The sequence below is a fragment of the Python bivittatus genome, unplaced genomic scaffold (assembly GCF_059951505.1).
Source record: "Python bivittatus isolate LINGU-HERP-01145 unplaced genomic scaffold, Pbiv_v1 ctg000020_np1212, whole genome shotgun sequence".
NCBI lineage: Eukaryota > Metazoa > Chordata > Lepidosauria > Squamata > Pythonidae > Python > Python bivittatus.
Window position 1 is genome coordinate 116,653,889 of NW_028277030.1, and position 27,940 is coordinate 116,681,828.

The window sequence follows — 27,940 nt, forward strand, 5'->3', positions numbered from 1 at the left end:
CCTAGGCATTGGGAATTATGGTGATGCTACAGAATACAGTAATAGTAGTAGTAGTAGTCCTGATATTAATCTCTGTAGCTCTTCCAGAGCCTATGTAGGCCCTCATGTTTGTCCAAACAGGGCAACTACTGATACTATGTCTGGAGATTGATCTGCTAACTCAGTGTTTCTCAACCTTGGGAACTTTCAGATGTGTGGACTTCAACTCCCAGAGTTGCTGGCTAGGGAATTCTGGGAGTTGAAGTCCACACATCTGAAAGTTCTCAAGGTTGAGAAACACTGTCCTAATTTGTGAGAGTGCGAATGGACAGGTTTAAGCACTTCATCTTTTTTCTTTCTTACCAATAAGATCTGTTCAGATTTTTCTGGAATGATCCTAAAATTTCAGATCATTCTTGCAGATCTATTCTATGCAAATCTGACAGGGCATGCTTTCAAAACCCCTGGCAAGGTGTGAAAATAAATTTTCAGCTATTTTTAACACCCCTTGCCAGCTGTATTTTTGCAAGCGTATGGCATTGTTGGAGCCAAAGCAAATACCAGCACAGGCTATCTTGCCTCAAACCTCAGCTGGCTCACACAAAAGGGTGCAATTTATCAATTCCAAAGGAAAACACCGCCTGACAGCATCCAGAGTATGACTATTCATTACATATCTAAAGGCTATTGATCAATGACCTGTTTGAAAATTCAATAGGTTCAAGCTTAACTGATTTTCATGGCTGCTTGAATGCGTTTTTTTCTGACTTCTGAAGGCGTGTTCCAAACAGTGCTTTGTCACTGGTCTGCCAAAAGAAAATAATGCAAGGCACCAGCAAACAAGCTGACACCTCTGAGGTAAGGTAGAAAATTCACTGTGCTGTCTGCACACAAAGGGAGTCAATATGCAGAGGGCAGGGAGGTGGCTGACAACTGCAGGATCAACCTAGTTTGCCTTCACATCAGATGTTGGAGAAGGTTTCCTTCACAATGCCAGTAGGTTGCTCTGGGGGAAGGTAAGAGAGAAAGTGTGAGGCCTAAAGAGCATCAGTAATAAGGATTCAACAATGAACCCACCAGTACCATTAGCCCAATGGCCAGACTGTAATATTTTCTGTTCTGTGCCAAAAAATGAAAATGTACATAGGCTTTCCCCAAACCAGTTCCTTCCAGAAATGTTGACTACCCTTCCCATAAAACTCAACTGCCGTGGCTTTTTTTAGTCACATAGTGATGATATTCTGCTACCATTTCTTAATTGGCTGCCCACCAAATGTTGAAAACAATTTCTTGACTGCTCTCTCCCCCCACCATCAAAATTTCATGAGACTTCATTTCTCTTGAGACTTCAACCATTCTATCTTTCTTTTGGGGGATTAGGACGGGGAAGAGATCCAGCAAATGTTGCTGAGCCCTACATGACAATATGGCAAAGAAAACTCAAGGAAAGGAATTCCAATTCATTATATATAGTCACTCTGTAGTGAGATGGGCAGTGACCAATTTGAAATATAAATAAATAAATATTTAGTGTGGGAAAACCATTTATCTGAATTCACACTAGAATTAAGAGAGAAGTAGATTGGTAAATTGATCATTGTAGGAACTTAGTTCTGGCCTTCCAGTCTGTACTCTTCTTCCTTTATAATTTATGTATTTAATATTCCCATTCCCCAGCTTGTTCCTAGTCCCTCTTTTCATCAAAAATTAAACACGAAAGGAAACTCTTCCTAAACTGATGGCAGAAATGGGATGAGCCTAAAGCAGTGTTTTTCAAACTTAGCAAATTTAAGATGTTGCTGGCTAGGGAATTCTGGGAGTTGAAGTCCACACATCTTAAAGTTGCCAAGTTTTAAAAACAGTGGCCGAAAGCAATAGACCAGTCTCCACTTCTTTCTGATTCATAAATAAACCATAATCGGATTTATTGGCTTTGGTTTAGCGTGTTGCAAAAACCCTTCCACTGTGGTTTGCAACCACATTTTTATTCTTGAGGTGGGTCCATACATCACATGAAGCCAAAAACAAGCAACATGTATTATGGCTTAGCATTATGTATGACTTGGGTTCACCATTTTTCTTTTCCTTTCCATGTGCTCACACACAATCTCCTACTTTCTTTGGGGCCTTGCTGTGAGGTGTACTTCTTCCATTGGGATATAGGAAGCAGGAATTGCAAAAAGAAAGGGTGTGTGTTGTGAACTGCAGAAGTTTTTGGTTTTGATCTTCTATTTCTTCTTGAGTGATACAACACATTCACTAATTTTCTGGGAGAATAAAATAAATGCAAATAAAAGCTAAGCACCAACAGTCTTTTCAAATTCTTCACCACAGTTTGGGGTACTGAAACTGGAGGAGCAATTTCTGAGAATTCCTGAAAGAGGAGGAGAAAATTTTCAACAATTTCTCAAGGGTAGGATTTCTCCTTAGAGGTTGCAGCAGTGCTACTATTTAAAAACTTAATTTTGTGATTCCTTTGTGGTGCTTTTACACAGATTTAAGTGAAGCATAGAAAGTCTAGGTGCTACAGACTGCTGGAAAGATTATTTATACAATGAAAGACAGCACATTCCCAAATTGCTGTGGGCTGCCTCATCACTAAATAAGGCAAGAACCCCACACTCTACCCACAAAGCAAAAGGGATGTAAATTCCTTTTAATCCTTCCCTAAAAAACTCACACGTAATAAAGGAAAGCCATCTCATTGCTGTGAACAGAAACTGCTAATACTTTTTCAAATTACTTTACAAACATTAGTTCTTTAGCAGCCTGCCCCACATTCTTTCTATAACTAAATTCAGATTAATACTGAGCAGTCCTATTGAGCTTCTAAACGTTTACGACTGCTTCAACTGTTTTGGAAATTAGGGTAGAGAAGAGGGAGGGGCACATGTGGAAAGGACCCAGGAGATGAGCCTTTTCTGCCATGGCACCCACCCTGTGGAACATCATCCTCCCCAAGGTAAGATTGGCCCCATCTCTGCTGACCTTCTAGAAGTCCCTTAAAACCTGGTTGTATCAACAGGCCTGGGGGGTCACAAGGAAACAGTAATCTGATGAGGTGGCTCCATTGTTCATAATCTGAAGCTCTCTCTTAGCCTTTTTTGTACTTCTTTAATGTTTTTAAAATTATTTTTTATGGCTGTTTGTATGCTGCCCAAAGTCACATCATGTGAGTTGAGGGGAGAGAGAGAGAGAGAGAGAGAGAGAGAGAGAGAGAGAGAGAGAGAGAGAGAAATATCTTTATTGCTAATAGGACACTGTAACAGGATCTTGAAAGCTTGCCAAAGCAATTCTCCAGCTCAACTTATACCTAGCCTAATTACTCTGAGCTTCTTGCCATCCTCCCCTTTTCTGTAATGGTCAGTTTGTTAGTCCTTCTCATCGCTTACTCTCTGGGCTTTTAAAATGGTGATATCTAAGACTTTGTGTAGCCAATGGATACCCTTACCACTTCTCAGTGGGAGCACCTGTCTTATAGAATTCCTGTATTATGGTATCAGATGGGTCCCAAGTCATTGGCTTTCCATAAGCTTTTTTAAAGGGAATTGTTTTATAGGGGATGAACTGGTGAAATATAGGTGAGAACACTTTGTTGTTATGATTGTTGCCTGATTTTATTTTATATCCTTTAATTTTATATTACAGATATCTTATTGTATTTTTAGTATAATGTTATTGCATTGTTGATTGTCATGTGCACAGTGGTAGGTACAAACCTAAAAAGATAAACATATAAACACACACACACACACAATTACATGTCCCCACATCAGGAATCTCCAGTTCTGTACCTTCATTATTAACTTACACCAGTTTTATACCACTTAAAATGCCATGGTTTTCTCCAAATTAGTAAAGGTATTGAGAAATTGCTAAAAGAGATTGCACACATCCCTCCCTAAACTATAATTCCCAGAGTTCCTTGAGAGAGTTAGCACTTGTCAGATTACTCAGAATTCAAAATGAATACCCTCAATGGACAAAAAAAGTTACCTGTTTTCACTGCTATTAACTGGAAATTTCATGGTGGCCAAATTGCAGCTTGCTATGAATGTGTAATTGAGTGGGCAACGTTACTTAAGTCATCAGCACCCTTCGTGCTCACATTCCTTGGACAAACACTGCCTTTAGCAGAGTTACAAGAACAGCGGGCATTGCACCACAGAGTGAGAATAGTACACCTGCAGATGCTTGGCCCTGTATTTATGGCTGCTTGACAGCTGTAATGAATGGCAAATGGAGGGTGTTCCTTTTTTTCTTGGGCCTGACCATTTTTGTCCACAATTTAAACATAAAAGTGAAGCCTATGCACCTGGCATTAATTACAGGTTTTAAATGGCTCTGAATCCCACACCAAGGTGCTGAGGAAAAAAGCCCACAGTATATTCTCAGGCTTGTATGAAGGAAAACCATTGCTAACCGACCACAAATTTTGCTGGAAAACCTTACAGGAAAAGCCCATCTTATATTACGTTTTAATCTGTAACCACATCCAGTCAACTTTCTACAGTTCAGTTCTCAAGGACCACAGCCCTCCACTGAAGACAAGGTTATCTGACCTGTTTGTATATACGTGTGTGTGTGTGTGTGTGCGTTTTGAGCAGATGAAAAGTTCCAGATCAATTGTTCTGCAGCCTTTATGGTGCTGTGGTAAACTTCAAAGGCTAATACAGATCCTTCCAGGGGTCTGCATCATGTTTTGTTCTCTATTCTAACATTGTTTCTCTCTCTCTCTCCACTTTCTGTTTCTGTTTCTCAAGCAATATCCCATTCAAACTTTCTAAATTCAAGGCTTGTATATTGTGCTGACCAGAGCATAAGTGCTTCTCTCCATCACATTGTTCAGCTGAGATCATCATATTCACCTTTTCATTAATAATCTCTTAAATATTTAAACAGCTTCCTCTATGTTATCTACTTGTATTTCTTATGGTTATCCTAAATGGCTATTATTATTTCTTTCTTTGCAGAGGTTAGGACCAACCATAAAGGTACTACCTGACATAGGATTTAGATTTGTTGTTGTTAAGAATAATAGCAATAATTTTGTTAATTTTTGGAAAATAACTATTTTATCTATTTAAGAATTGGAACATACCTTTGAAGGTTGATGACATTTTACTACCTGAAAATTAGACTTTTTTTTCCCCTGAGGCTATTGTAATGCACTTTTGAAGCTCTTCCCTTTTTGTTTCCTGAGTACTGGCACCATCTCCTTCCTCACCCCATTTATAAAGATAAAGTTTCCTCTGAGTTGGGCTTAATCCTGATGATGTCATGAAGACATCCATGCAGTTTCCTTGGCAACAGTACAGAAGTTTATCCAGGATGTTTTGCAACACTGCAGTCTAACCTACAACCTACCATCTCCCATCCAAGACCCTCCTTGGCTAGGCTTGACCTTCCTTCTCTCCTCAGCCCAAGTAAGGCCAATCCTATGCTGCCACCTGCTGTGATTGTGCAAAGAAAGAAGAAGTTGAGAAGTTCTCATTAGCTTGAAGGAAGAATAAGATTTTGCTATTCTTTGGCATGATCATTTAGTGGCCCTTTGATAACATCTATAAAATGTCATTTCCATTCCAGGAATCTCCATGGCAAGTTTCCCATTTCTCAGCTGTACCATGTAATAGAGCATGTGTGCTTCTTTAGCATGGAAAATACTAAATTTCCCCACCTATAATCCATGTCAGTGTTTGGCAGCTAGCTAGCAGAAAGAGACGCTGCATAATGTGCTAACTCAAAGTCTGCTTCAAGCTATGACAGGGAGAAAGGAAATTAACTAAGGTACTGGTAATTTTTGTGAAAAAAAAGTCACTTCTAGAACTGGAACCCCAATATAGTGCCCAGGAGCAATAATGTGAACACCAACTTCCTGCTTGATCTAATTTTGTTAAAGACTTTTTAAAAATTAAAAATGAATGGAAGTAGCATGCTGAAAAAGAAACCATGAGGGCTCAGGCATGATCTACATTTCCAGTAACACTTCTGGGCCCTGTGTGGACCCCAGATACATTTCCAGAAAATACAACAGTTGGTGATGGCAGCCTTAAATTTGTTTCCCTTCTGCTGTTTTGAGAATGAGCACACTCCCCAAGGCAACCAAACATGAGACTACATATAATGTACTCTCAACATTCCAAATATGGCCATTGGTTGAAATTCTGATCTAGAACGCACCACTCTTTGAGACAATGGGCGATATACTGGTGACCACATACTAAAGAGTAGGTGGTATTAAGAGAACAAACTAGAGGCATCACCTGCACCCTCTGCTCTCACGTATGCTAAATTCCGTTGGACTAGCATTTCACAGCCTTGTAAATATTGTTTAATTGGTAGGCTTTATGCTGTGGTATTTTTGATTAGCTGTTTGTGATTCATCGAATAGAATCATTTAATGACTATTTTAGTTAGCAAAAGCACTTAGAAGATATTATTGCCCTTGCAACATATGAGTCCATTCTCTGTTTATATATATTACCTTCCTGTTCAAAATCACTATGTACAATTCCGCTTTGGCATATCTGCAATTCTCCATCTCCTGGCATTTGTGACTATCTACTATAATTGAGTTGAATTGCAGTTTAATTAATGGGAAGAGTGGCTCCCATGTCATAGGATGGTTCTTCCTTCTTTCTACTTAAAACTGCATTTTTGTGGGTTTGCCTAAATTTGTGCCAAATTACCTGCAATAATTTGTGGTTATTAAACTCTCTCATCTCTTGATGTGGAAAGTACATTGTTCTTTTGGATTCCATCTGCTAGCATTTTTTTTCCTTCCACAGGATGAAACAAATCTGATATTTAACAATAGAGTTTTGTATACACACTTGGGTGGTGGCAGATAAAGTGCAGTGGTACAATTACTTAAATCAATGGGGCATTCAGTTTTATTGCAGGTGGGTCCTACCCTAAATATAAAACAGGCCCCTGTATCTATTTTTATACAGACACTAGCACAAAGTTACTCCCTTTTATTTTAATAGCAATTAGAATTCGTCAAATTGATTAGTCTAACATTTCAGTTCATTGTGTCTTAGTGATATACAGTATAAAACCTCTCCCTCTACGTGGGTGTTTGGGGTGGGTGGGTTCACCCCTTTTGTATTTGAGTAATGACATCACATGCAAGTACATAAGGGATGTCACAATGCATGTTCTGTCATTTTGACACAAACTCACATTGTTGTGGATGCCCATGTCCCTCTAAGATGTGTTTTCATCTTATCCAGAGACTTTGACCTGCTTTGACCTACACATGTTTGCCTAAGAAAAACCCTCCTAATTTGCCTTACTTTTTTCTGTAATCACTAGGAATATATGGAGAACTTTTGAATAATGCTGCATCCAGAGACATTTAAAAGGCATAGACATTGTTTTTACTGTCACTGGTTGTGGACACTACCATTTATGTTTCACCTCTAGTTATTTTGTAATAAAATGCACCCTCTAGGAAGTCAGCCTCTTTAGGAATGTGTGATTCAGGGCTTAGTTTGAATTGTATAAAGTAATATGGCTATATAGCAGTTGTTGCTCAAATGAAAATTGTCAGTTTTCCGTATTATTGTTTTTGAATTGCCCTAGGATGACTGGATACCCATTCAGAGTCTGAGTGAGGGTGGTAGGTTTGCCATCAATTGTTTTTCTGGAAGGAAGGGATTCCTTTTCAAAATCAACACCGTTATATTTCTAACAGCCATGAAACACTCCATGTGAGATACAGTACAACCGGTACTTTGGTATATGTATCTGAAGGACAAGTTGAGTTAAAAGCTCAAATGTGTCTCCAGTCTGAAACTGGCTGCATGTCAACATGAGCACAGGAAACTGCCTTCTACTGAATTAGAAGAAGGGTTCCACTGAACCAGTGTTTGCTAATACTGACTGTGGGTCTTTGTGATTTCAAGCTGTTTTTTTCCAACCCTACCTGGAGATGCTGCAGAGTGAACTGCTATCTACATTTTCTAAATAAACAAACAAACCTGGGGTCTTCTGCACACATCATTTGTGCTTCATCACTGAGTTAAGTCTATCATTTTTTCCCAGATGGAATCATATGTAGCAATTATGCTTGTTTAAATACTGATCGCTTTTATAAGATTCCTAATCATGTGGAAAGGGGGTACTTCTACTTGTCACTAGACTGGAATTTCATATTCAAGAAAGCACCTTGACTGCAGGCAGATCCATTGTCGTGATGACATCCTTCTCATCCATGTTCATTCTGGCTTATTTGTAAACATATATTTCGCATTTTAATAGAACAGTTACACTTTCACGTTTATTTGTGTCTCAGGGATGAATATTGTATGAGATTCAGTGTGCATCTGCATGATGAGTTGACAGCAGTACAGAGTGAAATGAAATAATACAAAGAAGTGCTTCAGTTACACGTGTGAACTATTCAGGGCTCAAATCCTCAGCATGTACTAAAATGTGGCATTCTTCAAACATGTGGGGACTACAACTCCCAGGGTTCCCATGCAAATTATGGGTGTCATAGTCCCAACACATCTGGAAGACACCACAGTCAGGAGGGCTGATAAATCAACTTGCAGTGCTGCAAATGAATTGAGAACTGGTGGAATGACGAATCATCTCAACTCTTGGCAGCTAGTGTCAGTGAGATGGAAGATGTGTTAGGATTAGTCTGGTTTATTTTATTTTAAATTCCTCCACACAATGGAAACCATATGTGAATTTAGCTATGCCGGCTCTTGATGAATGGAATTGTGCAGATCCAGTGTGTCTGAAGTGGGCTACACCCTATCCCCATTAAGGCACTGTCCCCTTTAAGGCCATTTATTAGAAATATAACATAGTTTTCCTCTAGGAGCTCAAAGCAGCATGCATCATTCTCCTCCAATTTTACTCTGACAACAACCACCCGACGAGATAGGTTCGGCTGAGACAGCAACTGGCCCAAAATCACCCAGTAAGCTTTCATGGAGGAGTATAGTCTTGAATCTGGATTTATCTGGGCATAATCCAGCACTTTAATTACCATGCCATACTGGTATCAACTTCCAGCCAGGAGAAAGGAGGGTTAGAGTGTTGCTTACTTACTTATATGTGACTGTAAGACAGACCTGGCCACAAAATAACTTGTCTTCTTCAACCATGATGACTAGATTTTATATTTTTCAAAAAACCTTCAGCATCTCCTGGATTCGGTCAAAAGTGCTTAGAGGACTGTGCCCTTTTGAATTAAAGGTGGTCCAATTTTTGCCAGTATTATACATATAACTATTTCTAGTCTTCTATATTCAATTTAACTGTAGAATTGTTCCAACTTGCAGTTATAGACTTGTTCCAGTGGAGAATTTGGAACAAGTTTCACTTGTAGACTTTTTACCCTCTGGTGTCAATCACAGCAGAATCTGTTTCAGAATATATAGCCCACAATTCATCACTTGACAAAATTAACTTGCAAAACACTCTTATTATGCTAAATCCCTTTTTGAAAATTTCCCATAGGAAGTATCCATTTAACCAGAGTGAATACCATTTCTATATACTTGTCAATCCTTTGGGCAAACAACCTTTACACAGTCAGCAAATTAAGATGTAAACCAAGAAGCCAATCAGGATCTCTGTAGGTACTCCCTTTTCACAAACAATATACGGTCCTTAATTTCCTACCAGGAAATTATAGCCTCTGCTGAGATTTCAAGATCTGATTAGTTTCAGAGACTTAGTTTAAAAAAAGGCCTGTAATTCAAAATAAAGATATAAACATTACAAGCATCCCTCTGCCCATTTCCAATGAAACCTGCTTAGTAGAGTCCCTTGGGGAGAAAAGAATGGGACCCTCAAGATTCTCACTGATAAGGTATGAATAACATTCTCATAAAGCTCAAAGATTGCCCAGATAGACACATTGGAAATAATTACAGTGATTAAATAGAGTTGCAAGCAGTGATAGCTCCAGGCAACATGAATGAAGCCTACAAAGAAAACAACTTTGGCCTATGTTTGTGATTTATGCTGTTGCACAAGCTTCTACAAGCAAGGCACCACTTCCTGGCAAATTGCCACTCCTGACTTGGTACATCCCCTTCAAAAGAGAGCCGAATTCTAGAGCAAACATTTTCTCATTAAATTTTCAATTTTTTTTTTCAAAATTATTTGGCTTCTAAGTTCTTCTGTTGCTATTGTGCTCTGTACCCTTTTTGTGTGTTGGAAGAAAAGAATGAAATTCTTTTGAAGGAAAAACTAATACTGGCTTTTAATTTTTTTTTTCTTTTTATGAACTAATGCTTTTTGTAATCTCCCACACTTTTTGTTGGAAAAGAAGATAAAAGAAGAAAAGGGGAGGCTGAAAAGTGTACTGTATTAGCAGAGCAGGAAACATAGTCCATTTGGACCTCACATCCTGGTTGTGGGTTCCTGCACTCCTCTGGTTGAACATTATGGGAATAAAATGCTGCATCTGATAGGCCTTCCAGTAGCAGGACTCTCCATAGAGAGCTAAGTAGAGCTACAGATCTGGGTTGAAGAATTCAGTTGTTCAGATTTTTGCAGCCCAGATCTGGTAACCCTTGCTTACAAAATACTTGTCTTTTCCTTGAGTCCTTAAGAAGGACAAACAATAGCCCTATCCTTTCAATAAACTGGTTAGTAGGATAGCAGGCCGCAGAAGAAGACACTATAGAGGAAGGGCATTTCTGCTCTTCCAGCCCTAACCCTTTAAATTGCCCAGATGAAAAATCAAATTAAATTTTTATTCCAAGCTTATAACCTATTTTCCCCCAAAGATCTCAGATCTATAGAAAAGTGAAATACTGAGCCCAACCTCTGTTGCTCACTTTTAGAGTGTGGAAAGTTATGATGAAAGACTAAGACTTTTAAACATGTGAAGAGTATTTCCCTCCATCACTATTATCAGGAAGAGCAAGGCCCAGGGGTCTTCTGCCTAAGTCTCTCCTGAGTGTGACTCCTCCCATTCCATACGTAAAAGCCAAGTAGATTTGCAGCTGACATGTCCTTGAAGGCAGCATGCCAGCTTAAGGCTAGTAGCATGGTCTACAATAGCAATATTCTATTGTCTACACAATTTGCCGTGTCTCAATTTTACTTTAAAACTTAGGAAAATGATCACTTAGATGAATGATTATTTCACTGGCCAAGTAAACCACTCAAAGACATGTAATTTATTAGGTTTTCTCATATTTATAACTTTTTTCTTCTGTAAAGAGGGAAGTGGAGAAGCTCACATTCTGTATTCTGAATATATGAGCCCATTCTTTGTGCAAATCCTCCGAAATCTCTTATCTTTATGTATATTCCTATCTTTCTAAAACTAGTATCAATTTATAGATTGTATGTTAAATTTATGCTAGACAAATATAGAGCTGAGCCAAAAGAATTTGGGGATTGGAGGGCTGTTACAAGAAGGTTTGACAATAAAGAAAGTGATGCCTTCACTCTGAATTGGCTTCATTGGCTTATTGATAGCTGCTCTCTTAATAAATAATAAAAACAATAAAAAAAAATAAGAATGTACAGTATAATCCTTGATCAAATGTGCATTTAACTCTGGCTAATCAGTTCAAGTCACAACTTTTGAATTAATGGTTACTCTTGGTGCACTTCAGTTTTCATATGGACTTTATATACAAATGGCAATCTTTTTTTTTTCTTTAAAAGGGGAATAACGATCTCCTCAAAAAGTGTATTAAATATATCTTATGTTATATATTATCCTTATCAAAAAGATAATTTTTCATAGTTTCAAAGTGCTATAGAATTTTCAACACTGTTCTTAAATTAAATTTTCTTTTTCATTTTAGTTATGTTAAACTGCAAATATTACTTCAGGGATAGTCAGATGGATAAATTAGTGTCACAGTTTAATTTAAGCTCCATAAATGAAAGACAAAGTATATATTCAGTTATGACAGGGAAAAATGATTACCACATAATTATGCTTGAAAAGAAAAAAGTCTGTTTACTTTTTAAATACTTTTCTCTTTGACATTGAGTTTCAGAAGAACTAGTATTTCCCACTTGATAAGAACTTGCAATGCTAAATAAGAGGCATCAGTGTTATCCTGCTGTTTTCTTTTAAAGTTTCCTGTGACATGATTTCTTCTCAACTTCTATAAGTCAATACATACAGCAAAAAAAGAACGCCAGCCTCTAGAATAGTTCTGCTGAGAAGCAAGCTACTTTGGGGGCCTTCCTGTCTTCTCCTCATCTCAGCAGGTCATTATAGTAGCTCTGTTTCTTTAAGAACGGATGTCTGAGTTTGTATTTTCTTCCTCCTCCGTGTTATGCTCTTTTCTTTGCATTTTCTTTAAATGATCTGTAAGTTGCTGTAGCAGCTTTATCAGTTGCAAAACAGAATGATTAAAATACTCCCAATCAGTGAATTATGTACTCTGACACATACATCTACCAACTTGTGATTTGCAATAATGGGAAGTGGTCCACAAATATATTAAACAAGTAAATTAATTAAAATAAAATGTACTATAATGACATTCTCATTAACAAGGTTAATAGGATGTCAGCTGTAAATCTGTGCTTCTTCTAATGTCCCCCAGTTTGATACCCTTACACAGAGTTTCTTTTTATAGCATAATACATGGCAAAAGTCCTTCTGGGAAAGACAGAAAAGTAGCATCGAAAGACAGAAGGAAATAGGTAAAGTTTTATTCTCTGCTTATTTTTTCTGCCTTTCAAATTTTCAGCTTCCTATAATCAAAAAATAAAAATCAGTGATTGCTAAGTGCATCTGCCATGTATTATATCTGGATTGATAAATAGCTCAAACCCAGTAACATTTATACTGTGTACAGTACTTTCAAGCAGCAACATGGTTATCTTGGATTAACTCCAATTAAATTCATTGAAACCGACTTCTGAGACCATATGAGTTAAGACTGGACTATAATGTGATATTGTATATCAGCACATCCTGTCTTTGAGATACGTTTCACCCATCTTGAGATCTTGGGAACAACTAGCAAAAACATATAAACTTAGCAAGAAACATGCAAAAAACCGTATATTTTATCATTATTTTTTGAGCATCATGTGAGAGCTGAGTGGGGCCGGTCTGTAATTTATTTAAAGAGGTTTCTGTTGATTAACTTTTCTACTGTAATATTTTTATTCATTACAAGTCTCACCAAAATGAAAGGTATCTTTTTTTCCACTCCTGTCCCCGGGCAAGCAGGTGTTTGGCTTTGAGGAACTTGCATTTTGATTGTTTGTAGCAGGGTGCTTGTGGAGAGTAAGGAGTGTCCCCTAGAGCAAAACCTAACAAGCAGCATTTAGAAAGCAGAATCTGAGGACCCCTAAAGTCAACTAAACTAGGTGTCCACCCTCAGGATCTAATTTATGACAACAGAGACATGGTAGAGCAAGCCAGGTTCACAAATGGCTTAGTGCAGATTCAGCCAGGCTTGGCCTCAGGGATATTTGCCTTTATTTTTTTGATAGAATTGATTAGATAGAAAATTGCAGGGCTGGGAAGAGACTCTTGACTGAAGGAATTGTCACGTAGGCAGATGTAAGGACTAGAGGACCTTTTGCCCAAATTTCAGTGCTTTGCAGCTACGGAGAAGACAACACAAAAGAATTTTCCCTCCTCCATCTCATGTGGGCTTTCTTTTACTGGAAATACAGATTACTTGCACAATAGGCAGGATTGTGCCTGCACCTTTATTTATGTTATGGCTTGTAAGTCCATGTGCTGGGTGGGTCATTCATAGCCACATAACATTTTAACACATTCTTCTAGTGGATCAGATTTCTGCTCTTAAACTAATGTAGAGTTCTGATTTATACCTAAGATGCCTATCAAAATGCAACCTTTTTATGAACGTAGGAACAGCAATGCTGGATAAGTCAAAAGCTAATCTGCTCCAGTATTGTTTGTTACACCATGGTTACCCAGAGATATCTGGGGAATTCCAAAAAAGGACAGGCAGGCAATAGCCCTCATGCACTGTTACTCCCTACCAGTTGGTATTTAAGGAATGTGACTTTTAATTCTGGATACTAATAGACATTGTTAACCCTGTTCTTCATGAATTGTTCTGGTTTGACTTTAAAACTGTCTAAATTGGTTTTACTGTGGACACGCTTTCACTGAACTTCATTTGCCCTCCTAAATCCCATTCCCTCAGTTTGTGTAAAGCCTAGTTTTTTCCCGAAGCCCTTTTCAGCTGCAACTCCCATCCGCTCCCTGAAGTAACATGGATGGAGTTATCTCAGCTTTTAATTCTCTAAACACACAGCAAAGTTAATGAATGTAACTTGTTTCACTGAAGTTTCCTATTTCTGTGGCAACAATTTGGCTTGAAGCAGCCATCTGACATATAAAACAAGAGAAATGTAGCCTTTGACCCCAGAGATTCAAGACTAAAATTCTCTAATTTCACATTATGTACGAACCTTCATTCAACTTTGATTATCATTGCCCTGGAGAAGGAAGTGATGCATTTACGAGACTTGGCAATGCAACCATATTGTGAAGTTGCCCTAAATTGCCTTTTTTCTCTCCTTAAACCTTCTATTCAAATGTCATATGATCCTTTAGAGAACAATTTTCACATAAAGGGCTTGAAGAACTTTGCCTCTTGCAAAAGGTCAGTGAAAATCAGGTGCTTAACTCCAATTTGTGTTTTCTGACACCTTTGTTCATAAGCTAATAAAATGTCGATAGACAAAGGTAGCAGTAATTTAATTATTAGAAAAAATGTTTCAATTGCATTTTACATTGTCAAGGAGAACAGAGAGTCACTAATTTTCTGTTCTATCCAGGCCTAATCCCACACACATCCCAGTAGCATTCGGGCAGCTTTAATTCCAAATGATCAATTACTCTATAGTGTCTCAGCTTCATTTCAGATATTATCTCACCCCAGCCTTATCTATTTTTGTTACAACAGTGAATGATAACCAAGCCTTTGCAAATCAGTTTGCTGAACTGTATTTAATTAATTAAATTTTTATTTGCATTTTAGCTTAGGGTAGTTTATAGGACTCATGGGTGGTCTCCAGTCAAGTGCAGACCCACTTAAGACTTGCTGAACAATATTCAGTATTGTCAGAACATGAACAAGGCCTAAACAAAGCATTTATATGAAAGAAAAAAGAGTCTTCTTTTAGAGATGGTATCTACACATCTAGTAATCAGAAGCATAAGAGGTTACTTTATAGCATCAAAACATGGGCTCTAGCTCAATCAAGTGTACGCTGCCCCGCAGTGACAGTCAGAGGAATGGATGGGCAACATATGTCAAGCAACCTCCTCCATAATTTGTGATTCAGGTTCAGTTGCACATCTGTAGAACACTAAAGTATTCTAACGGCCCATCAACATTTTATGGCTTTTGGACATGCTCTTTTGGCTCACAACCTGAATATCAAAAATGACATGATCACCATGATTACCACCATCATCAGTCTCTTGCACTTCAGATCAGGGTATAAAAGTCCTAATGGCAGTAGCCTCATAAGGCTGGAAAGGACTTTGATGACCAAGTTCCTGGATGTCAACAAACTGCTTCATAAATTGATTTCATTCATTTTCTCTGGAATGAGGGGGCATGTTTGTATAGATACAGAGGTGTGTGTTTGGTAGTGCCTAGAATCATAAACATAGAAGGGAGACATCTAGGCCATTGAATCCTACCCTCTGCTCAGTGCAGGAATCCAAATCAAAGCATCCCTGGCAGATGGCTATCTGTCCAGCCCTGACTGAATACATCCAGGGAAGGAGAGCCCACCATCCCTCTGAGTCATTGGTTCCACTGTTGAACTGCTTTTAGCATTTTCCTAACATTCAGCTAGAATATGCCTTCCTGTAACTGAAGACCCTTATTCTGTGTCCTGCATTCTTGGATGAAAAAGAATAAATGAAGAACAAGACCACAATGTTATGTCAATTTGGCCATATTTATTTAAAAAAAATATTAATTGCTTCCAATGCATAGTTAACTCTCCACACCATCTTTCTTCTAGGAAACCAGTTTTCTGTAAAACAAAACCAGGCGTGGGGAAAGACCCTTGCTTGTTGCCCTCTTAATGCTTATGATACAAATGGAAAATAATGTGGTAAATGTAGCATTATTGTGCAGGTCACGCAGGCCAACACTGTACTCGTTTTCCCACAATTGCAGCTCATTAACATCTAGTTCTTCCATTGTGAAGTTTTTGAGCTGGTTCCACCAAAGGGAGAGAAAAGGATGCTTATATTATGCAAACTGGACAGATTTTTTTCTAAAAAAGAAAGATCTTTCAAAGCAGTCTTTGAAATAGGATGAAAATATTAAGGGTCTGTATGTTACAATTTGTTCACAGGGGGATCCTGCTTTTAAGGAATATTTAAATAAAACATTTTAGTGTAGTTTGACTTATAAGATTATCAAAGCATATCTATGTTTAACCTTAATAACTTTAGAAACAAAAGCTATCTTTTCACTAGCAAAAAAAGAGTTTTATCAATATTTATAAGAATCTGCCCTTTATTTTAAAAAAAGCTAGTCTCTCATCTGTGATTATAGATTGAAGTTTGAAAAACCAATAAACTCTACATTTCTTCCTAGGCAATAGTTTATTTACTCTACTTATAAAATAGTAGTATATAAAAATCTGTACAGTTGTCTGTACAGTCTGTACAGTCTGTACAGTTGTATTTATCTGAACCTCTCATACATATTGCAGATTACTATTACTATTGCTTCTCATATATGTAAAATTTTTATTTTACATATATGAGAAACTACTGTCGAGACTTTGCCCAGGAACATTATTGTGTGGTCTCAAGGCATGACAAATAACTTGATGTGCTAAAGCAAGGGACTTTCTATATGTGTCAGTCTTTGGAATGAAGTTCCAGTACTGAGCACCAGCACAGAATATGTTATGCCTTGAATTCCCCTGCAGTGCAAAGCCAGCTACTAGGATTTGTCCAAAGAACCCCATTCTGGCCCTGTCCTATGCACTGATATTTTCAAGAACCAACCTGAATACTTTATTTATACCAAATATATCACAGCCCTCCATTATCAAACATTTGAAGCAATGCACAGCAAAAATATCAATAGTTATCTAACCGTACTACAAACAGGCACAAGAAAAAAATGGAAAGGCTATAACAAATTTGAATAAATAAATAAAATAAATAAATAAAAACCAGGCAACAAGAGTTTCGAACACAGTGCTTCTTTCGGAAAGGCTGTCTTCATCAACCTAGTGGTGTGATGTATAACAGATCCTCCATTAAATTATAAATGATGGGCAGGTTCATACAAAAAAAATAAGAATGTTCAATCCACCAGAGTCCCTAGAGCAGTGTTGTCCAAACTTGGCCACTTTAAGATGAGTGGACTTCAACTCCCAGAATTCCCCCATGCTGGCTGGGGAATTCTGGGAGTTGAAGTCCACTCATCTTAAAGTGGCCAAGTTTGGACAACACTGCCCTAGAGCTCATGCTACCCAAAATTATCAAACTGGCAAATCTCAGAGGCCAACTTTTCCACTACTTTTCAAAAAAGAAAAGAAAAGTAACAGGTCGTCAGAAGGAGATGGACTTAAATTTTAGCCCGATTTTTTATTTGATGTCACCACTATACAACTGAATCTCGGGTCTCAGGAGAACTTCTGTTTTACCAGATTTATGGATTCCCCCCCCCCTTGTCTTTGTCTACTTCTCTTACGTTTTATAAATACAATTGTGATTTAAATTTGATATATTTTTAGCATTCAGCATAACACATCCGCATTCAAAGGCCATTATGCAAGATGAACTGTGAATATTGCCTCCCTGTTCTAAGTCATGCTGTGTTATATTTGTAAAACAGACTCCATATATATAGCTGAATACAGAAATCTATACTGTATGGAAGTGCTAATGTGTACATGTAATCTCTCCACCGCAGACAATCACACTGTACCCATGGATGACTGACTGTTCATCAACATCCCAGCATGTGGCTACTCACCGTTCCTTGTGTATCAAGGTTTACATGCAAACATGTTGCCTGAACAGAGCTTTCATCTTCAAACAAAGAAACAAACAATACATGTACAACATGGTATATTATCTTTCATAAATTATCCTCTTCAGCATACCAAGAAGTTAAAATCTGAGTGAACAATGGACCATCCAGAACAGATCCATTGTAAACTATTTGAAGGGTATTTTGAAAAGCAATTTATTGAGGAACTAGAATGAAAACATTAGGAAAACTGAAAATACAGACTGTGGACCCATAAACAGAGGGACTCTAATTAAATTGCATCATCACCTCTCCCAGCAACCTGTTCCTGACTGCCTGTGGGTCTGTAGTGGCAGAACAATTCTTTTTCTGGAGACTTGGCATCGTAATGCATACTAAGGAAAGCAAAATTCAATCTCCAGAGAAGGCCACTAACCTTTGGCAGGCACTCTGAAATTTAATTCAGGTTGGCCTTTTTCTATAACAACATGCATTAAAAAAATTTTGGATAAACAACACAGCAGGAGTATAATTACTGTCAGCTTCCTGATTTGGAATGCAAAGCAAGAGGGGGGAGTCTTCCCACACCAATATGTCTACAATGATAGTCCTTAATTTAATTTTAGACAATTGGCTTGCTACATAAAAGACATTTTCATTATTTCTTGGTTGCTAGATTCTAATTCATTTATGAGAAAAGAGTGGGGAAGAGCACTTAAGTTGTAAAAGCAGAAGAAAGCCACTGTTTACGGTGGGTTTTAACCTCCTTCCTTTAAAGTCCTATGCAATCAAACAACAATAGGGCTATTATGCCTAAAGCAATCAGGATGTTCCTCCCTGCCCCACCCTTCCTGTACAGATAATTTGTCAAATGTCTTCCAGTTCTTGCTGAAAATACCAATGTAAAATTCCCTGGAAATATAGAGGTAGCTTTTTTTCAAAAGACTGAACTATATTCAAAGAATATTGTGTGGGGAAGGGGGAGGGAGCTAGGCCTCCATTCATGACCTGCGCAAGTTCAGTTGGTAGCCTGAATAGACCTTTTGGCATATAAACTAGGGACACGTAGATCAATACATATCCATCTCAACTAAGTTTTAGCATTAGTGAGATATGATTCCAGTCCATCATTTTAATGGCTTTTTTTTTTTTAAAAAAGACCTTAAACCATAACAAAAATCCACATCTGTTTGTCATTCACTATCACATGATTTACAGACTTTTTCTATGCCAGTTTCCAATATATATTAATGAGTTTTAACATAAATATCCCCAATGTATCTTTTTTACTAAAAAAAAACCAAAAACACAAAAACACCCAACCCCTAATTCTTTTCTTTTTTTAATGCAGACACCTGACACAACTGTTGTGTGTATGGATTTTTGAAAGGAGAATGAGGAAAGGCAGTGGATCTAGTCCCCTTTGTTAGGCTTATCACAAGACAGTCTGTTTGGTCAGACTGAAATAGAAATCCCCGGCATATTCATTTAACTTCCATACTTCAAACTCCATATGCCTGTTTTTTCCCCATGCAGTAGGGGCAGAGTAAGTGTGTGCTTCCCCCAGGAAACTAATGAAACCTACATGCATACATTGTCCACATAGTCTCAGTTTTGCCAGCTGAAATGACTCTATTACTGGTGGTCAAGCGCAGATAAGAAATGGTGTGCAAAAAACTAAACTAGATGCGATATCATGAATTATGTCTTCACAGTTAGCATGCAGATTTCCAAATAAGGAAATGTGCAGATGAAGATTTGTCAGAATTGACACCATTTTGGGAAGGCCTTTGTTCTAAAAGTTACTGTAGGCTAGAATATTTTAAATATAAATAAATTAATAAACAAACACTTCCATAACTAGTAACTAGTAGTGGTCCATAGAAAGATTGTCTACTGGAGGAATCTATTGAAGATGCTATTTGCATTGGGTGAAAAACTCTCCTTTGGCACCAGTTGCAGTGTTCCTGGCCCACATCTGTTCTTAATTAAGCTATATTATGCTCCATTCATTTATGTTTTGTTTTGTATGTGCATGATGAGAGCCTGTTTGGTGTAGTGGTTAAGGCACCAGGTTAGAAACTAGGAGACCATGAGTTCTACTCCTGCCTTAGGCACAAAGCCAGCTGGGTGACCCTGGGCCAGTCACTCTCTCTCAGCCCTAGGAAGGAGGCAACAGCAAACCACTTCTGAAATCTTGCTAAGAAAACTGCAGGGACCAGTCCAGGCAGTCATCAGAAGTTGACACTGACTCAGAGGAACAAAACATAACAAAACAAAGTGCACAATAGACATTATGGCCACTGTGTCTCCCTACTGAAATAATAAACATCAACATCTCTTTACAACACAAGATGGAGAAGAGGGCAGACCAAGACATTTTTCTGCCTAAGGCAAAACCCAAGATGTAATCCCCATAGCCCCCATCATTCTCCTTGACATGTGAATCTTCAGTACTGATAATGGATCAGTGATCTCTCTCATATACATGGGCAAAAGGTAGCATGGGGGGCAACTCGGTTCCTACAGTGTACAACTTCTGCTTGAGGCAACTGTGCTCTGCCTAATAGAAGGGATGGCCATAGTATTTCAAGGAACTGTTGATCTTACAGCAATATAAACAAAGACTAAGTATTCTTAAGAGAGCAGTTAATATGCCTTGAGGCCATGGGAGGTAATTAATGAGATAGATAGCGAGGCATGACTTTAATCGCCACATGACTAAGCCCACCAAACTGAAGAGGATTCAGTCTGGCATAAAAGTCCTTGTGTTCAGAAACTTGACTCCTTCATGCATTCTAGAATGATGAGCACTCTTGTTCTCCAGTGATTAATTTGGTACACTTGAATAAAACTGTTTAATGTTGTAGGAGACAGATTATTTGTACTGCACTAAGGGAGAAAAATAAGAACATAAATAATAATGATAAATTTGATACTTAATGGATAAGCTCTGACAGGACACCAAATCCCTTGCTGAACTGGTGGCAAGGTGAACTGGTGGCAAGGTGAGTGAAGGAAACACAGTTTGTCCTTCCCGTAAAAGGTTTCTGAGCTTTTTATAATGGTGTTTTCAAGTGTTTGTCGTTAAGACACATAGAACTGTAGGAGAGATCAGATCATTTCCAATTTTCCATTTTTGGTAGCACAGTATACTATATTGCCTAAAATAAGATGAACACAGCTGGATTAGACTTTCATCCTCTTTCCCATGGTAATTAACAGATGCTTTCATAAAGCCCACAAGCTTTTCTCCAGGACATCCTAAGTTGAAGATAGCTCTAATGTTTCACATCGTTCAAGAAGCAACAATATGCAAGGCAGTATTTTAAATATCTGGAGGATAAGAAGAAATGTCTCAGCCAGCCTTTTCCAATCCAATGCCCTGCAGATGAGTTAAACTGGAATTACCATCACTTGTAGCTAATATAGATGATACCAAGTTTGGAAAGGTTGGCTATTTAATGTAAGCTACGCCTATATTATTAGTTTAATTCTCTCATTTTCTGTTCCCTGCAATGAAAAAAAAAAGGGGGGGTGGGAATGTCATGTAAGGAAATTAATATCTAGACTCTGTATACCAGACTTCCAGATGCGCTGGACCTCCACTTCCATCATCTTTAGGCAACAAAGTAATCAGGGATTCTCCCTGGGGCAATTGCTCTTATAACCCAACCCATGCTGCTATCGTGGTTATGGATAAGAACTGTCATTCAAGGAATTTGGAGGGATGCCCCAAATTTAGAATATAAATTGAGTTCCAAGTCAAAAAATAAACAAAAAGCAGTTTTCATGTATTGTACTGATAATTCTATTTAGTGTAATATTATTACTATTTCCGTTACATAAAGAGATAATAAAGTTTCTCTCTCTCTCTCTCAGCACTGGGAATTTTGCTCTGCCATTTTTCTGGCTCATTAGACATATCCTGTATCTTACCATTACAGATAGAACTGAACCCGCTGTCTCAGGATAACTAGCAAAACTCATTATCTGCAAAATGAAATTACAGAACCTTAAGGTGTGCATATGCTTGAGTATGAATATTAAGTTTCTCCAGAGAATCAATTTGTACTCTACTGGGAGATTTGCCTGTACATGGCAAAAGGACACAGTGTTTCAGTGAGATCACAGGCAACAGCAGCAAAGAAAAATTAATTATTCTAAAGTAGGAAAAGGACAAATTGTGAGGACAGCAAATAATTAGAAAAGCAAATCTAGGGAATGGGTAAGCAGTTACGGATTGTATATAATGTTATGTGTGTTCTCCAGTATTTAAGAAGATATATTCCAGTGTATATTTTTCTTCTGTGCCTCTCTGTGTCTAATTTACACTTTTCTTGAGCTGTTTCACACATGTAGAACACGTGAAAGCATAATGGTGTTTTCCTTCCTTCCTTCCTTCCTTCCTTCCTTCCTTCCTTCCTTCCTTCCTTCCTTCCTTCCTTCCTTCCCTTCCTTCCTTCCTTTCCTTCCTTCCTTCGCCAGCCAAATGGATAATTATCCAATGTCCTTGAATAAGCCCTGAAAGCTAGACCCTACAACTTCTCTCAATGGACTGCATCTCCTCAGATATATTAAGTAATTGATTATTCTTACAGATCCATGTGAGTATGCAAACTAAGATATCATGGAGAAAGTATGTATATGTATTTAGAGTGTCACTAGGATGCCTTTTCAAGTCTCAAGTCAATTTCCAGCACATAACATATTCAGAATTGTAACATAATGTTAACAAATAACAAGAACTAGCATTGACATTAGTGATAAAGGAAGGAAGTTAGATAGAAGGTAGATGGATATATAGAGAGAGATGGATAGACAGATAATAAGTGCATGGTATACAAAGCACTCAATTGAAAGAGTTTTAAAAGAATGAAGTTGAAAAGAATGAAGTTGAAAATGGATAGGTATGAAAGATGGTTTCAAAGGATGACATGCTTGCTATCATAGATTTTGTCCCAGTCATGAAGAAGGACCCCAGTGATGGAACACCATATTCAGCAACCTTCAAAAACTCAAATAAATAAATAAAATCTCTATGACTTTAATTAGTGTTTTGGGCTTGATTTTTGTTTTATTTTTGTTTTCCTTTTTTGTTTGGTTTTACCAAATGTTTGATTCTTTCTTTAAAAACTTTGCAGTTGTTTTATTCCCATTTTGATTGGATCATATAACTTTTTAATGTGAACCAGTTTGGACATTTTAACTAAAATAGGGAGAGACAAAAATATGTTCCATCCATCACCAAAAAAGGAGGGGACAGAACTTGCTCCCAACATGAATCTCACTGATTATTCCCATATCTTCTCTGGAGGATGAGAAAAACCTTCAGAGAAGTGGTTGCAGAGTGAAGAATGCAAAACTGCCATTGCCTGAGCCAACATTTGCTCATGCAAATTACCTGTGACCTATAGTTTAAAACAAGCTAAAAATATACATTTATCCATTCATTGCAGTGAACATTATTTCATGTATTATCCTGGCAGTCTTCCTCAAATTATATTTTCCCTACCATCCTCCCTGTCAGGTACCTTCCTAGAAAATAAATGGGAAGAAAAGGTGTTGGAATCTACAGATTCTCATATTTTCTATTTTACCTTTCAACTTTTAGTGCTTCCTCTGTAATTTTGCTGCAAGTGCAAAACTCTTAGGAGAGCCAGGAAGAATGTCACTAATAACTTTACCTGCAAAAAATTAACATTAAGTTGACAGGAACAATCCATTTTTAATAACAGCCTGCCTTGGTAACCTTGTATTCTGACCCAAGGTGAAAGGTGAAGATTAAATCTCCTTCACCTTCTACTCAATGCAGCTGCTTTGTGAACAGACTTTAATTGATGGGAGAGATTCAGCTTTGTAACTCAAGCCCAGCCCTCGCCTGCAGCACCGAAAAAACGTGCAATTCAAGGTTCAGTTTCAGCTGATAGCTGGGCCTACTCTGCCAATGGTCTGGACAGGAGAATAAAGCCTTTGTCATTATCTCTCCTTCATCAGGGTATGCCTCTCCCTTCCCCTATGCCTCTCACATTGAGGGCAGCCTATAATAATGGCCTCACTGCAAGAAACCAGACAAAGAGAAACATAACTGAAAGAGGGAGAAAATTAATCCACTGATAACCAGAACTGGAGGAGCTGAGCGGCCAACTCTTCTGTTGTAATGGAATAAAATATTTTCCAATAAACTTTTTATTATGATTTTAGGATGCCTAAAGGAATTCTCTCTCTCTCTCTCTATCTATCTATCTATCATCATATACATACATATACACACACACACATATGTATCATCTCTCTCTCTCTCTCTATATATATATATATATATATAAAACATTCTATCTAGAGATATATCTGAATAGAACTCCATGATTGCTTAAGAACGTGTTCTAATGTGATTGAGAACTTTGATTAGATTAGAGCATCTGGAAAAAAGGAACCCAAGCATTCTTTCATGTAACCACCTTACCACACTTATGGAATTTTACAAAAGGATCCAGATGTCATTGTCACTCAGGTGTTACTTGTCTGTATTTTTCCAGTGATTCCTTCCTGCCCAGAAAATACCTTACGGAGAAAAAGACAGAATAGCTAGAGCACTGCTTGTGTGTAGGAGAACAAATTCAGGTTGGTACATTCAGGGAGACAGACTCGATTAGATATCACGGTCTTAAACTTTAAACTGTATTGAAATTGTATTAGGAGTCAGCATGGTTCTTTAAAACCAGTGTTGCATAAATTCTGTATGTTGCTTTTGATAGCAATTTCATCACAACATTTTATACTAGCTACAGCTTCTAAGTCAGCCGCCCATAGTAAGCATCGCAGTAATCTAGAGAGAAAGTTAGCAGAACATAAACTATTAGGGCTTGAACATTGCCATCCAGGAAAGATCACAACTGGGTGCTTGTTCAAAAGCTGTTGAACTGCATGCTAAATCACAGGGGCTCCCTGAGTGACAAATATGGATTTAAGACCATTCCAAACTACATACTGTTTCTTTGGGGAACAGAAACCCATCCACTGCAGATTACCTGCCCAACTCAAGGCCCTGAGAATTAGCAATGTGTAGAAAGAGCAAAATGTGATTCAAAGAGTATATGAGCGTGTACACAGTATCTGTCAGCTGTGTTTTTTCTGTGGTCCCATATCTGTCCTCTGCAGATGATGTGCAATCCTGGGAAAAGACAGCATTCCCAACATGTGTTCCTACATACCAGTGCATGTGCACTCCAAATCACATTTTGCCCTTCACATCCAGATTGCTGCACAGACATAATGTTATCAGCCTTCTATAAAAATGATAGGTAAAGGACACTAACCTAAGGCATATATCCTGGGGTATTTTTAAGCAGTGGCATAAGAGTTATTTGAGCCCCACTCCTCCCCGCTAGAAAAAATAATTTGGTTTACTCTCTTTTGATGAGGATGAGGATATGAAATTGATGAGATAGTTGTCTTGTTCTTTTTCCCTGTCCACTGGTTTGTTTTTTAGTCCAAAATAATACACACTGGGGGAAAAAAATCAGTGGTGTCACTGGCAGAGATGGAAACTGTGGCATAAAGTTCTGTTTATTTTTCCATGCATAATATATGCAGTGATCTGGAAATGTTGGGATGATGAATTTGATATTTATTAGTTCCAAATTACAACTCAGATTCTACTGACTTCATAAAGGTATTGTAATGAAAGAGGAAGAAGAATGTTAGAAGCCAACAAAAGCAATTAGCAGAAAGATCTAATTTTACCTGTAATAATTTTGCTGCAGGTAGACTGGTCCTAGACCAAACTAGCCCTCCCCAACTTTGTGCCTCCAAGTATTTTGAATTTCAAATCCCAGAACGATGGGGACATGGAATTCAATCAAAGCATCAGTACTGAAGAAATGAGGAATTATTTCTGTTTCTGCCATTGTTACAGTGAAACTCATGTTCTCCCAACTGCAGTTTGCCCCAATGGGGAAAAGTAAGGGAGAGGGAAAGGGAAGGAGAACTTAAAAAGTGATCAATATAATTGAACAACACACAAACACACAAGGGTGGATAGTTACTTGCTGCCCCCCCCCCCTTTAGCTCATGCATAAGGATGGCTGTTAGCTAAGTTAATTGTTACTGGAGCTAGGTCTCTGGTACTAAAAAGGGTCATCGGGATTTGGGGCAGGAGGACAAAAATGTTTTTTCAAAAAATCTCTTTGCCCTACTTTTTTTCCTCTCCCCACAGTTTTATGGTTTCATCCTTGTAATCATAATCTAAACTACACAATGTGCATTTTAAACCAAAAGGTAATTTAGCATTTAATCCAGGAGTTGAAATCTGCTTTGCAGATATCAAACCTTTACTTTAAAAAATGCAGATTGACTGCCTTAATGAAGAAACCAAGAGATTTTGGCATGAAACAGCATCTCTATAAGAGGATTAGCAAAATTCCTTTCATTTAATCACTGGCTGGATGCACTTACAACTGCTTGCACTTCTTGGCAGCCACTATTGTTTTTATCAGTATAAAAGCTCCTTGGGAAATTCAATGAAACTAATTCAGAAATGTCTAAGTAATGTACAGAATTCCAGTTTTCATTCAACAAAGCCTTCTATGAAATGACTAACCCACCAGTCATCTGTGGATAGATGTGGTTTTGCAACAAAGCCCATACAACTGAAGATGACCATTCTGGGCCCCAGTTCAGCCATCCCCAACTGAGAACCCTCCAGCGAGATTTGGACCATAATCCCCAGAACTTCCAAGTAGCATTAATCCAAACACATTTTTAGGGCTAGCTGGCTCAATTCACATTTTATGGCTCCTCTGTAATAGCTCTTGGTGTAATAATCACATCCTATGGCTCCTATCATCAAAACATGGTAGCATCTGGCCTTGGAACATGGCTCTCTTCCTGTGAGGAGAAAGGGCCTGTTGAATTAGAAGCTATAAACCTTGGGCTTTCATATAGAAGCCCAAATATCCACATGAGCAGCAGAGGGAAAGGACTGCAACCTTCATCCATTTTTGGAAGAACTAAAGCAAAGCAAAGCAAAAGTTATTTAAAAAAAAATTTTTCTGAGAAAATTTCTAAGATTTTTCCTTTTCTTTCCTCCTTTGAATGTTAGTTTGCAAAATTTTCTCCAACTATTTTACTCATTTAACAAGTATACATGGTGCCTAGGGCTAGTGGCTCTAGGTGCCTAACAAGCAAATTGTATCAACTGTAAAATATAATGCACTAATGAAAGCTTAAAGCTAACTGCATAAAAACTCTAGTAGGCCTAGATAAAAATTCCCCTTCTGCACCTTAACATTGTTTCATAATCCATCCCATTTTTTGCATATACACATAGAATGCCCCCAAATAATTTGCAAAATGCTGGCAGGGAAATTCTGGGAGTTGAAGTCCACGCATCTTAAAGGTGCCAAGTTTGGGGGGGGGAAAAGAAAACTGGTCTAGGTTCATATGGACTGTCCATTTCAGTTCTACCCAGTTTTGTATCTATGTCCACCCAATGTTGTTGCTGGCCATACTCACTGTTGGAGGAGTAGGTTCCTATGCTGGGCGGAGGACTAGATCATATCCAAGATCCCTTCTAGTCCTTACGTTCTATGATTCCGTAAGTAGGAAATCACAATTTGATTGAAGTAACGTGGCCATAAGTGGTACCTCTCACTTCTGCTCTTGGTGAAGGATGAAACTGCTGAAAGATTTCAGTGTTTCAGCTAACGTCTAAGGAGAATCAGTTCAGCCAGCACCACCTAAGTTTAAGGGACAAGAATACTGCTGAAAAAACATTCTCAATGCTGTCTTAACAAATGACCACCCCCCCAAAAAAAAGAGCAGGTGGGTAGGGTGGGGGTGAGGCTAATTCTGTTTGAGTACTTTTGGCAGAGGTTTTCTGAATTTTTTTCTAAATCTGAGTTAAAGCAATAGGAGGAAGGAAGGGGAAAAAAACCCAACCTATTTTAAAGTTACCAAGTTTTCAACAGAATCCAGCACCTTTGCACTTGATGATTATT

The 27,940-nt window shown here is 38.0% G+C and overlaps 1 long non-coding RNA gene across 1 annotated transcript; it reads right to left on the reverse strand.

Annotated features, from left to right (window-relative positions):
- Positions 1-230: 230 nt before the first annotated feature.
- LOC148217161 (uncharacterized) lies at positions 231-27,684 on the reverse strand. Its single transcript, XR_015798033.1, has 4 exons — positions 27,456-27,684; positions 24,406-24,503; positions 23,540-23,626; positions 231-985 (listed from the first exon to the last, which is right to left on the reverse strand). It is a non-coding gene; the product is annotated as an uncharacterized LOC148217161 (long non-coding RNA).
- Positions 27,685-27,940: the final 256 nt, after the last annotated feature.